Below are 9,283 nucleotides of genomic sequence, written 5' to 3'. Positions count from 1 at the left end.
CCCATCACCCTTCTTTTGCAGGCCACCCGATCAAAGCCCTCATCTGAGTCCTCTGCAGCAGAACTCGTGTGCGTCCTCGTCCTCCAGGGAGCTGGCACCTGCGCTACCCTTTCCCCCTGCCCTGGCTGCAGGCCACTTGTGCCCAGTGACTCAGTTCCCAAACTGGTGCCTGCGAGTTTGAGTTCGAGTGACAGTGTCTCTTCCCTATCGCTCTCCTCTTGCTCTTCCTGCACTGGCTGGGCAAGTTGGAATTCTTGGGTATCTGAAAGGAGAAAGGCAAAAGGGTTGAGTTGTGGTGAGGGGAGGGGGGTAGCAAGATGTGCATGCTTGTATCCTCAGCAGCTTGCAAGTCAGAAGAGATTGTGGGATGAGGGGGAAATGGGATGTGAGAAAGAGGATTAGGTACGAGCATACCATCATCTTCAGTGGTTTACAGCCTCGCCGATCGTCATGGCCTCAGTGATGGCACCTCCAATAATGTCAAGTAAGGTCTCCTCCAGCTGGGTCAGGATATGCAGGCTTGCCTGTCCCCCGCCGGTTACCTGCTGCCACCTGCGATTGTGAGCCACCTTGCTCTGCAAGAGAAAGGGAAGTATGTCAGTGAGTGTGGTGCAATGTGTTTGGGTGATGTGCCTGTCATGGTTGAATAGCTGGCAGTGTGTGCAAGGTGTGAGATGTGGGTGTGAGGCTTACAGCAGTGGTAAGTGTATGAGGGGAGGTGAAGCTATGAATGTGAGGTATGAGTGGTGATTGATAGGGATTGTTGGCAGGTGAGTGATGGGGGTGTGGTGCATTGAGCAGTGTGTGAGGCTCGTGGTGCAGTTGGTGGGAGATGGCTTTTGAATATGCATTCACTGACCTTGACCACTCCTCTGAGGTCATTGAACTTCTTTCAGCACTGGAACCAGGACCTCGGGGCAAGACTGCTGGGCTTTTGAAGTGCAGTCACTGTTGTAATGTAGGAAACGTGGCAGCCAATTTGCACACAGCAAGCTCTCACAAACAGCAATGTGACAATGATCAAATAATCTGGGTTTTTGGTGATGTTGATTGAGGGATAAATATTGGCCAGGACACCAGGGATAACTCCCTTGCTCTTCGAAATAGTGCCATGGGATCTTTTATGTCCAACTAAGAGAGCAGAATGGGCCTCAGTTTAACGTCTCATCCGAAAGATGGCACCTCCAACAGTGCAGGCCTCCCTCAGCATTGCACTGGAGTGTCAGCCTAGATTTTTGTGCTCAAGTCCTTGGAGTCACAGCCTTCTAACACAGAGGCAAGAGTGCTACCAACTGAGCCAGGGCTGACACATCAGAGACACTTCTTCCCATCATGACCCTCCCCAAGTTCATGCTCCCACTTTTAAAACTCTCAATACAAGTTGGCACTCTTCCGTTTCCCTTCTATTGAAACTGGCACGTTTCCTTGGCACTTGTGGGTTGTTTTAAGTTACTTAAGAGCAGTTGACGGACCAATTGTTGTTTTTGGCGTCCAAAAAATGCTGAGTGCTAGGCAGGGCGGGCGAGCGGACACGGGAACTTTGCCCCGGGCTCACCGGTTGAGCAAAGGTCGAGTGCGCGCGCGGCAGCAGCTTAAAGCAAACCGGTGGCAGGCGGGACGGTTCGATCTGCCCGGCTACAAAAACTGCTCCTCATGGCCATAGCGAAGGCCGGGCCCCTGCCGAGCTGGCCCGGTACCGGAGCGGAGTTCTGGGTGCTGGCGGTGGAGCGATACCTGCTGAACGAGCCCAGCTCCAGCGCCCACCGATATGACGTGACTCTGTGTAGCGGGGGGGACCGGGACCGGGCGCCGCTGAAATGTTTACTGTCTCCGCAGCTGAACTGTTTAGTGCAGAGAAACCTGCTGCGCTCGGGCTGCCAGCTCAGGGTGAACTGCTTCTCGGCGCTGCCGGACGGGTTGAGGGTGATGGAGAGAGCCGAAGTGCTGAGGGGAGCCGCTCCTCTGCCAACGGCTACGTTCGCCTTTGGCGCCATTCGCCCCGTCCCGCGCCCTTTACTCAGCTGCGCGAAGCACTACCTGCCGCTCTGGGAGGACAGTGACTATTATGGAGAGGAGTGGACGGTGCAAGCCTGCGGTCAGCAACAGGTCAACATGGAAGGTCTGGTGCTCCATCACCGTTTCAAAACCAAAACTTGGTCAGTGTAGGGTTTCCAACTCTCCTGAATTTAAAGATTTTAAACCCAGAGAGTGGTGAACCTGTGGAATTCTCTACCACAGAAGGCAGTTGAGGCCAGTTCATTAAATATATTCAAGAAAGAGTTGGATGTATTTCTTAAGGCTAAAGGGATATGGGGAGAAGGCAGGGACAGGGTACTGAATTTAGATGATCAGCCATGATCTCATTGAATGGCGGAGCAGGCTGGAGGGGCTGAATGGCCTACTCCTGCTCCGATCTTCTATGTTTCTATTAATCTCCTGATCACTGCTGCGAGCAATCCAGGCGAAAGATCAAAGGGGCATTAAAAATTGTGGTTTTTTTTTATTGAACACTTTTTTTAGTTTATTAGTTATAAAAATATCAGAGATGGGGAAACACGGCTGTTTGACTGGAGCAGCGTGGTTGGAAACAGGAGGTCCTGTGATAACCTTCAGGAACATGTCCGACTAGAGTTGGCAACCTTATGTTGGTATTAACCAACTACCTGTATTTCTTGCTGTGTAATTTGCCTCTGATTATTACTCAACAAGCCTGCTGTGGTTAATAATTAGAGCCAGATTTGCTGTGAGCGGCGACAAGTTTGACTTGCACTTGCCTGTAGACTTTCTGTGGGGCTTTGCATGGCAAGTTGCTGTTGGCAGGACATCCAAAAAGCACAGTGCCCGATACTGGACATCAGGTCCTGTGCGAATGGGGCAAGCAACTATGTAACTCCTTAACCAATCAGATTGAAGAATCATTAATGAGCAGTGCAGGAAGTGTCAGATGGAATAGTGAATTCAATGCCAAATCAGGTACTGAAAGTGAAATAGAGAGGGAAAGAAAGTTTGGATTAAGAGAGAGTACAGGAACTTAATACCGTTCAATACATTTGAGTGGGGAGCGAGATGGCAAGATGACATTTTCGGTTTTAAAAGCAGTGGCTGCATCATTTATCAGTCCCCGTCGTGTTCTGATATGGTCTCCTTTAACCCTGTAACCGATGTTGTTTCCTTCAGTGATCTCAATATTTCCCCCAAAGTTATTGTTAAATCTGTTACCATCTCCTGAACCCTTGCGATATAATGGCTCTAATTCTGATTCCGCCAAAGTTATGCTGGCTCTTTCCCAAAATCCTTTTATTAATTCCCGCACCATTCTCCCATATAACCGCGCTGCTTCTGGTTTGCATCAGTTCGGTATTCCCACCTCGGTCAGATTTAATACCACAGGCACCACCTTGTGATGCACATCATGGTACAATATCATCCAAGTTGGGATTACCATTTGTTGGTCCGGGGTGTCTTGTTTTTCCCGCGATTGTGTTTTATTTGTAGGGGAGGGAATGTTAGGATGGACTTTCAATTCCACCGTGTGTATTCTGTTTTTACATTCCAGCACATGATGATGTGTGCAACCCTCTGATCCCTTGCGTGGTCTTCCCTCCCTGTCCACGAACCATTGGTAGGGACCCCTGTCATCTATTCCATTCACTTGAATACTTTTCCCACCTATCCAATGGACAGGAGCTCCATAGGTTGGCTCTGTGGATACAAAAGTAAAGTTTGACCGCGTCCCTGAAAGGTTTATCCATCTATAGATTCCCTCATGCTCCTTGCCACCACCGTGGCCAACATAAGAATGTCTCCCGCTGCTCGAGCTTCCCACATTCCCCCAAGGGTTCCCTATCTGATAGTACCTTGAATGGTCAATTGGTTCTGCTTGTAAAAACCACACCCTTGGTGCGGTGGGGCAATCTTTGCATTTTATGCATATCCTCCCTACCTTCCTGGACCTCATAAGTGGTAATCCATACTGTCCCTGCACACGCGGTTTCGCAATCACCTTTGATGTACTGGAGGGTAATGTTTCGAGTGGTGTCCCGGGGTGGTGTCTCCGGGGCAACTGCAATCGAACTATTATAGGGAAAATAGTTAGTGGTGGTCCAGTATGCTGAATAGGCTGATGTGGGATCTTCGAGACAGAGCAGAATCTCGATCATTAGCTAGAATAATTATTTCATTTTATATGGTTCAGGCTCTCAATACTGATGTTTTTTTTAAAAAACAAAGCAAAACGGGACTTCCTACTTTTCTTTTTCTGTATTGGGCAATTTTTGACTCCTACCACTATATTCTTCAAGGATGTCTTTTTATTTCTTTTACTACGTCGTGGAGTAGGAGAGGTCTGTTAGACTCATCTGTGGACAAGAGGTGGTTCCGGACCTGGGGCGAGGAGGTTTCTACAGCTCCCATGTCCTGTCCACCTTCACTTGAATCATACTGTACCTGTGGTCGCACCAATTCAGGCAAGGGTGGCTCTTTGGGTGGGGGTGTCCCATTAGGCACCCCTTCTTCATCATCCCATTGGAGCGGATGATTCCGTCTCACCTTGCTCATAATCGTGGCTTGCTGTCTTCTTGACCTGCTTGTGGGCTGAAAAAGCTTCATCTGGTTAATGTGGAACCATTTGATTTTCTTAGGTAACTAACTGCATTGTAGAGATTAGGCCAATTAGTAGCTCTAGTCTTTCAAATAATCAGCATCGACTGCAAACCAATATGGTAGGTATATTGGGGGAGAAATTTGGTATCGCCCTGTTTGGAGCCCAATTATTGGCCGGGCGCAAAGTTTAGTGCCTGGCGCTAATTATCGCCTCCGACTGCAAACTTGGCTTCTATCGCCCCTGGAGGTGATTGGAGCGCTAAATCAGCCGCTACACACCTCTCAAGGCGCTAACGCCGAGGAGCGAGGCGCTACCTCAGAGCGCTGGCGAAGCTCATGTGATGTCAGTCAGCAATGGGACACAGACACACTGGTGCCAGTCAGTTCTTATAGGGGAGGGTCAATCTTGCTCTCCATCCACACCCTGCTCATTGCAGCCTTGAATCTCGGCCTGGAGAGACCTGTACATCAAATCTGTTGGAAAGGACAATGGAGAGGCCGAGGGAAAGAGCTCAGAGTACAGCCCCTATAGTCGCTTTTCTAAATCGATGCAAGGAAGGTCAAATCAAAATGAACCTGCAAAGTGCTGCTTAGTACCCAAAACTCCTTTACACAGCGTTGAATCTCTCCAGAAGTCTTTCTCTCTCAGAATGCATGGTGCAAGAATGTCACCGACAAAAAAGGCAGGAAACGGTCGCCTTTAAATAGCGCTCCCCCAGTACCTCCCCGACTGCAAAACGCTCCCCTCCACCTGTCTTTGCTAGTGGCAGGCGGTAAGGCAGGGGGCGCCACTCAATATCCGGTCTGGGGCGTTGCACGCTCGACTGACGTCACGATCTGCGGGCGCAGGAGATCGTGGCGGTAGTGTTTAGTGCCGCCGTAAAATGCCTGGTCAATTTCGCGAGTGTGCAAACATCGTCGCACCCGAGCGCTAGTTGCTTTGCGCCCCATAACGGGAGGTGCAAAGCAACAGGATTTTTCCCCCATTGTGTTTAATCAGTGTTTAAGATGGAATATAACATGCTAGTTATACAGCAAAAACATACGATCGTGACAAGCAGCTGGTACCGGTCCCGATCGGACAGACGGCTGGCGTGTGTGAACAGTTCTCCGGCTTCCGGTCTCTCTTTGTCTCTCTCGGGCCTCCGAGTTGGTGAGCATAGGATTACTCTCAAAAGAGCGTTCGACCAGCCCAACTTCTGTTTGGCTCTCCCCTCCACCGTCTGTGTGAACAAGCACTCGGTGTTACTTTTATTCTCTTTTTAGGACTAGGCTGGAGGCCAAGTTATTGACGAGACCATTTAACCTATAGAGGTTCCTCTAAAACCTCATCACCCAATGACCCCTCAAGTTCTTTGTCTTGGTTCTTGGATGAAAGCCCTCCCCAAAAGGGGGTCTCGTTACCTCATTCAATTTGTCTTATTGTTTAATCTTTCTGAAGGTTCTTCCTTTGGAATTCGTGTCTTATAGCTCTTGTCCCTATCCTCCATAGTTTGGAGTCGGACATGCCATTCTCGGCCATCAGATGTTTGTAACTGCTTGTTATCAGTTATTTAGGTTCATGCTGTTCATGCAGCTTTAGCTATGCAAAACGAACTATTTAATTATCTGACTATTGTACCATGGAATGAATCATTAAATTCCCAAAGGTATCTTCTATTCTCATACACTGGTTAATTTACGCATTTTAAAGCAGTTTTGTTAAACAAAGTCAAAATCCTAACTTAGCATTCTAATATGGTTATTAGCAGTAATGGAAGAAATAGAATGTTGGGCCTTGGTTGGTCAAATTAGAGAAATATAAACAAGGTTGAAATTCTAACTTGAAAACAAGATTATTTATGACCGTCACACTGCAGAATGCTATAACATCCGCAGGGAACCAAAACACAAGCAGATTCCATGCATCTATCTAATTATTCTAAGACTAGTCTGAGAGATTTTCTGTCTCGTTCTAATACAGTCATGTAAATACACCATTACTCGCGTCACAGTTTTATCCGCAAAATCATATACGCTTTGAACACCCCTGATTTCTAACATACTCCCCACCTTGAGAGGGAGAAAACTCTTATTTTGACCTCTCGCTTACGATTTTGCATACATCGTGCCAGCTCCAAATTGTTAGTTTGACGATTCAATTAGAGGATCGGACATTTCAAATAGCAAGACATCATAATAAGGACTATTAAGACCAGACACTGGGCAATCACTAGGCCTGCTGATATAATTCGTGCCCAGGGATGCTGGCTGGCATTATAGTCTACTTCCCATCACTCGTGGTCCCCTAATTTACTTATCGCTTTGTCAGCATGGGCGTTAGTTAGTAGGGAGACTCAGAAACTAATATTTCCCCCTCTCTTACAGTCCATTCCTTTGAGGGAGAAGAGCAACCTCTGACCCCTTACTCAAATTTAATTAACTGTTCCGGTGTTCCAATTCTGCCCCGCCTGGGGTATCCTCTGTTTCTTCTATCTTTCCTGATCTTACCCCCCTGGGGTCTTTTCTACATTGCTTCGGATCTTCTCTTTCGGTATGCTCAATTAATTTGTTAGTGCTGGTTAGTCATAGGCATGAGTACACTATTGGCTTATGTATCAAAGTCTTACTACAGGAAACTCTTTTTTTTATCTGGCACCGACGGGACCGGCATGGTGCCGGTTTATCAAAAAGTCCGGTTTACAGAGAGGTATAGTAAAAGGTACGAGAGCCCCGTACACAGCAACAGATCCAGGCGTCCCTGTTGCTTAGCAACAAGTGCAGGAACCCGGGCCACAAGATCCAGGCGTCCCTGTTGCTTAGCAACAGGTGCATGAACCCCGGTTACACAGCCACAGATCCAGGAACGGCCACTAATATGAAGCAAAACTTACCTGAACTTACTCCTGAATTTTGCCGGTAAACCGAGATTTCCGGTTATTTAGGTGCCGGTAAATCGAGAGTTTCCTGTACATGGGTTACAAGCTGGAGAACTACCAGAGCGTGTTAAATAATACAAACCTAAGGGTGTACTGATATATTAAACCCAATATCCCACCAGTGTGAATCGTCCCCTATGCTGTCAATATCCATATCTATTCTCGAGCTGTCTTGCTCCGAAACATAAAAATGCTTTAGGGAGGAGTCCATCATGAGCTCACTGAAACTCTCAGACAACAGGGGAATGTCGTACCCAGTTGTGCCACATAATTGTGCAGCTCATACTTAAGTATCTCATTTACTGTCAGTTTCACTTGAGCATAGGTTTTGATATTGAGTAAAACGTGTTGGCTGAGATGTCGTGTGAAGCAGAAACTGGGGCTATTAATTGAACAGGTCCTGTTAGACCTGTAAAGCATGGTAGTAGTGACACAGGAGGCACCACCAAAACCACCTCATTCTGGATTCGTACTGGGTTTTTCCCCATGCTCTTACCTACAAAACACAATTATTACTGTCACAGTTAAATTCAGTCTTGCAATCATTTTAAGCGACATCAGTTTAGCATCTAATCAACAAATCATGTACTTAAAAGATTCTCCAGATCTCTTACTCGTATCCATCTTGTGGATAATTCTTGCTAAACATGATTTCTCCTTGGCCTCAATTGTCCCAATCCAAATTCCATGTAACTCCCCACTTCAACTTCAATTTCAATCCCTCTAACCGGTACCAGTGTGTTTAACTCTATTCTGATTGTTTCATTAATTAGATAGTTTCTCGATTGAGTATGTGTCAATGCTTTAAAAGCTGTCTCACTCTCCTGAGCCACATTAACCATTTCATGTCTTGCTGTTGTCAATTAACTGAGCATGTCTGAGTCCCGTTCTTCAGTGCAAATTCACCACGCATTTCCGGATGGTAATTGCTTCATACGTAACAAATCACAGTTGCACATTCATCTAAAATATCATGCCGCACGTGCCATCCGATGCAAGCCATTCTCGGGCTTTTAGGTATCTTATCAAAAGATTATCTGGAGATCTTTGCTTATCTTACACCGCATGGTTCTGATGTCTCGGGTAGTGGCCAGGCTATCAAATTCAGTTTTCTTAAAGTCCATTATAGGCAGGGACACAAATGTCTCCAAGAGAAAGCTATCAATTTATTATTCGTAGCTACGCTTCCCTGACTTTCACTAGAAAGTTAGGAAAATTCCCATTTGATGGTGTAATTTTCCTGTTTTGCACATCCCATCAATTACCATTCATATCTCATTCATGAGCCCTGGAGGAACTTTACTGTCCAGTACAATATTAAAGGTAGAAAACAAAGATCAAACGTTCCCACTTGGTCTCAGTTATTAACACTTTAAAAAAAAAAAAAATCTTTGTAACCCACTATATTGTGCCCGAGTCCATTTTGTCATTTCAAAATTATCCCAAAATCCAAACAACAGTACTATTGGATTGACAGGTTTTGTCATTGTTGAATTTCATTTCTATCAATTTATCTTATCAATATCAATTCCAATTTCAGAAACAAGTGATTCCCAGGCTAGGTGGTTTACAATATGTTGAGGAACCAACTAGGGAACAGGCTATCCTAGATTGGGTATTGTGCAATGAGAAGGGATTAATTAATAATCTTGTTGTGCGGGGTCCTTTAGGGAAGAGTGACCATAACATGACAGAATTCTTCATTAAGATGGAAAGCGAAAAAGTACAATCTGAAACTAGGGTCCTAAATCTAAACAAAGGAA

General features: G+C 46.2%; 1 pseudogene across 1 annotated transcript in view; it reads left to right on the top strand.

Moving 5' to 3' along the window:
- The first annotated feature begins 1,560 nt into the window (after positions 1-1,560).
- LOC147111748 (RPA-related protein RADX-like) overlaps positions 1,561-9,283 on the top strand; it is a 99,554-nt pseudogene continuing 91,831 nt past the window's right edge. The window contains exon 1 of the transcript XR_015079673.1: positions 1,561-2,119. The product of XR_015079673.1 is annotated as an RPA-related protein RADX-like (transcript). The remainder of the gene's footprint in view (positions 2,120-9,283) is intronic.

Source organism: Somniosus microcephalus, chromosome 10, assembly GCF_052327205.1.
Source record: "Somniosus microcephalus isolate GS21.2 chromosome 10, FLI_Smic_1.0, whole genome shotgun sequence".
Lineage (NCBI taxonomy): Eukaryota > Metazoa > Chordata > Chondrichthyes > Squaliformes > Somniosidae > Somniosus > Somniosus microcephalus.
The sequence above is the reverse complement of the archived record's forward strand: the minus strand, read 5'-3'. Positions and strand labels throughout refer to the sequence as shown.